We start from the raw sequence: 4,338 nt of genomic DNA, 5'->3' as shown, positions 1-4,338 counted from the left end.
GGTCACATATGCGACCGCAAATCTGCATCGGGGCTTCATTTTTCTAGTTTTATAACCCAACCCCATTTTATTTTATTTAGCCATAGGGGTCATTTTTGAGGTGTTATCTGGTATTTTAGAGAGAAAGGGGAAGATTCAAGGATTTCACTACTCAACTTGGATTAAGCCTTCGAATTTAATCAAAAAGAACTTGCTAGGTTTTTTAAAAGGTAAAAATTTCTTCCCCCAATTCTCCAATTTTGAATTCTGGGTTGGTTATGGGTGATGAGAGTAAACATAACGCATGCATGAGCTAATAAGGATTGTGGGGAAGTTGTTGGACAACCTTGGGTGGTTTTGTTGTTGAATTGGTTGAGGAAAGGTTGGGTTGTCATTGTAGCATCTCTTGCCATCCGAATTCCTCTAATCGTGCTAGTAACTCTCCCCTCTTGTATAGATTGGCATCGTTAGGAGTGTCTGGACGTTGTTGTTACACCACAGAAGGCTCTTTCGAGGTATGAAGGCTAAACTCTTCTTCGAGTATCGGAATTCCCGTATTCTTACAAGACTCTATCGTGTGTAGTTCGAACTTGAAACACTATTGAAGTGGGATATTCAAGCTAGTAAATTGATTCACAAATTGCATAACGTGTCCAAACCCTCATGTGTTAATTATTTCTATTTTGACATAATTATGTTATACCCCTTTTTGGGAAGAAAATGTTGTACGAAATCAATGTGATCAAATTCTTGTTTCTCATATGATGAAATCTTATTAACTTATACTTGTTAAGGCCAAATGTGCCAAATGGTTGATTTGAAAAGAAATCTTTTGTAGAAACTATTATCATTTTGGGAATCTGAAGTGTGACATTGTGAATACACCTTCACCCGCACACATTGGGGTGAGGCGGCGGGGCCACTTTGTGTAAAGATTGTGATTGTGAATACACCTCCACCCGCACTCATTGGGGTGAGGTGGCGGGGCCGCTTTGTATAGAGGTTGTGATTGCAAATACACCTCTACCTGCACATATTGGGGTGAGGCGGCAGGGCCGCTTTGTGTAGAGGTTGTGGTATTGTGATTACACTTCCACCCGCACGTATTGGGGTGAGGCGGCATGGTCTCTTTGTGTAGAGATTGTGGCATTGTGGTAGAGGTCATATAGAGGATTCCCTACTTGAAATTTATAAATGTTATTGAAAGCTTTAAATTAATTTGCTATGGTTTTTTAATGGCTATTTAAGCTCTTTTATTGGTTCCATGATTCGTCACATTCATGTTGCACTTCCAATCCTTGAAAGGGTGTTTGATTTTTATACTAGTACTATTTGACATGTACTAATGCCTCTTTTGCCGGGGGAACTGCATCTTTAATGGATGTAGGTGATTCCACAACATGCGGCTTTGATCAGTGATAGCGGTGCACCCTCTTCCCAGCTGACTTGGTGAGCCCCACTTCATTTCAGGATCGTATATCATTTGCTCCTTATGCATTTAGTTTTGAGGTATAGTCGGGGTCTTGTTGCCGGTACTATCATTGAACTCCTTTGAATAAATTAGAGGCTCCGTAGACATAGTGTGGGTCGTATGTTGGTGTTTGGAAAGTCAAACTAGGAATGTTGTATTTGTACCACATGTTCCACTTCAAACCATGAAAGTGTTTGTATTTTGAGACTTAAAACTGATGTAACTAATGAAATGTATCTTCTATTTATTCATGGGTGAGTTCGGATAGAAAGCATAGTACATGCTTGCTTGGCTGGGTTATCTCAGTTGAGCGCCGATCCCGCTCCCCGAGGTCGGGGCGTGACAAGCTTGGTATCAGAGCCTTAAGTTTTAATGTGTCCTAGGATGTCTCGGAGCCGTGTGTAGTAGAGTCTTTCTTATCGCTATGTTGTCGACCATATCTATAATTAAGAGGCTACTTGGGCATTTAGGATTACCACCCCTCTTTGATGTTCTAGATCGTGCGATAAGGCTGATTATAAGAATGTTCCTCCTCTAACTCATTGCTTTAATTTTCAGTATATAGTGCATAGGAAGAAAGCAAAAATTGGCCGAGGAGCAATGCCACCCCAGGAGTGGCAACTGATTCTATACTCGAAGATGCGGGTGAGCACCCAAAGGGTGAGGACATTCCCCCAGTTACTACACTACCTGATTATACTACTCCTGCTCTGTTTGCACTAATCCCTACTTCTACTGAGGGTGAAGCTATTCCACCCCGACTGATATTCCAGTTCCACTTCCAGCCCCAGCTTCTAGTCCCGGTGTTTCGCATGGGGACCTTAGGGGAGCCATATAGATGTTGGCTCAGATAGTGGCTTCCCAGGCCTAGAGATTGAATATTGCACCTACCTCTTCCAGTTAGTTAGGGGATTCTGCTAGTTCCAGGGTGAACAGGTTTTTTTTCAGTTGGATCCTCCAGTGTTCACAGGTACTAATCCTGAGGAGGATCCCAGGAATTCACTGATGAGATGCACAAGTCTCTCCGAGTTATGCGTGCTACTGAGATGGAGGAAGTAGAGTTGGCCTGTTCTTGGTTCGAGATATGGGAGGAGTCCCGTGAGGAGGGGAGCCCTCCGGCAAGGTGGGGTGAGTTTGCCGACGCCTTCATTGATCATTTCTTGCCTGCCAAGATCAAGGCAGCCCGTGCCGTTGAGTTTGAGAGTCTGAAACAAGGTAGCATGAGTGTGTGGGAGTATCATATGAGGTTCGCGCGCCTGTCCAAGTATGCCATCTACATGTTGTCCAGTATAGAGGCTAGGGTGCGCTAGTTTGTGCAGGGCCTTAGCCCCTTAGTTATTAATGAGGCTGCTACAGCTGCCTTAAATTCTGATATGAACTATGATAAGATGATGGCATTTTCTCAATGCTACGGGTACGGTATCAGGGGTCACATTAAGAGGGATTGCCGTTCGTCCCGCCAGGGTGTGGGCAGGGGTACGACACAACCAGCCAGTTATGTAGCAACTACATTTGTAGCACCTCCCCTAGTTCGAAGCACTCCAGTGCCCACATGGTGTGGTGCAGCTAGGGGTGGTACCTCGAGCTCGGGAGGGCCCAATAAGTTTTATGCTATGAGGAGGCGCCAGGATTCAGAGGCTTCTCCAGATGTTGTCACAGGTATATTGACTATCCAATCTCATGATGTATATGCCCTTATTGATCCCGGTTCCACTTTGTCATATGTCACTCCTTATGTTGCTATGGAATTTGGGATAGAATCGGAACAACTTCATGAGCTGTTCTCTGTATTTACTCTGGTTGGTGAGTTTATTAAGGTCGTGCAGGTTTATTGAGATTGTGTTGTCTCGATGCATGGTCGGGACACCATATCCGATATTATTGAATTGAGAATGGTTGATTTTGATGTAATAATGGGGATGGACTGGCTTTATTCATGTTTTGCCAAGCTTAATTGCCGAACTAGAATAGTTAGGTTTGAATTTCCAAATGAGCCAGTTATTGAATGGAAGTGGGATGATGTGGTGTCAAAGGGTAGGTTTATTTCTTACCTTAAGGCCACGAAGAAGATCAACAAGGGGTGTATTTACCATTTGGTCTAGGTTACGGACACCGATGTTGAGGCACCTACACTTGAGTCCGCGCCTGATGTGAATGAATTCCAGGAGGTCTTTCCGGATGAGATCTCTGGGATCCCACCACAAAGGCAGATTGATTTTGAGATTGATGTGATGCCAGGCATGCAACCTATATCTATTCCACCCTATAGAATGGCACCGACATAATTGAAGGAACTAAAGGAACAATTGAATGACTAGCTCGAGAAGGGTTTCATCCGGCCGAGTGTATCACCTTAGGGCGCATCGGTTTTCTTTATAAGGAAGAAAGATGGGTCACTGAGAATGTGTATTGACTATCGGCAGCTCAACAAGTTCACGATCAAGAATAAGTACCCACTGCCATGGATAGATAACTTGTTTGACCAATTGCAGGGTGCTAAGTACTTCTCCAAAATTAATTTAAGATCCTGGTATCACCAATTGAATATCAGGGAGCAGGATATTCTGAAAATAGCTTTCAGAGCCCGATATGGTCACTTTGAATTTCTGGTAATGTCCTTTGGGCTAACAAATGCCCCGACGACAGCTTTCATGGATCTCATGAATCGAGTCTTCAAGCCTTTTCTTGACTCCTTTATGATAGTGTTCATTGATGATATTCTTGTGTATTCACGAAGTAGAGTGAACCACGACGATCATCTCAGTGCAGTTCTGCAGGCTCTATATCAACACAAGTTGTATGTGAAGTTTTTGAAGTGTGAATTTTGGCTCGAATCTGTCATATTCTTGGGTCATGTCGTCTCTAGAGAAGGAATTAAGGTTGATCCA

Source organism: Nicotiana tabacum, chromosome 15 (assembly GCF_000715075.1).
Source record: "Nicotiana tabacum cultivar K326 chromosome 15, ASM71507v2, whole genome shotgun sequence".
NCBI lineage: Eukaryota > Viridiplantae > Streptophyta > Magnoliopsida > Solanales > Solanaceae > Nicotiana > Nicotiana tabacum.
This window is presented reverse-complemented; position numbering follows the sequence as displayed.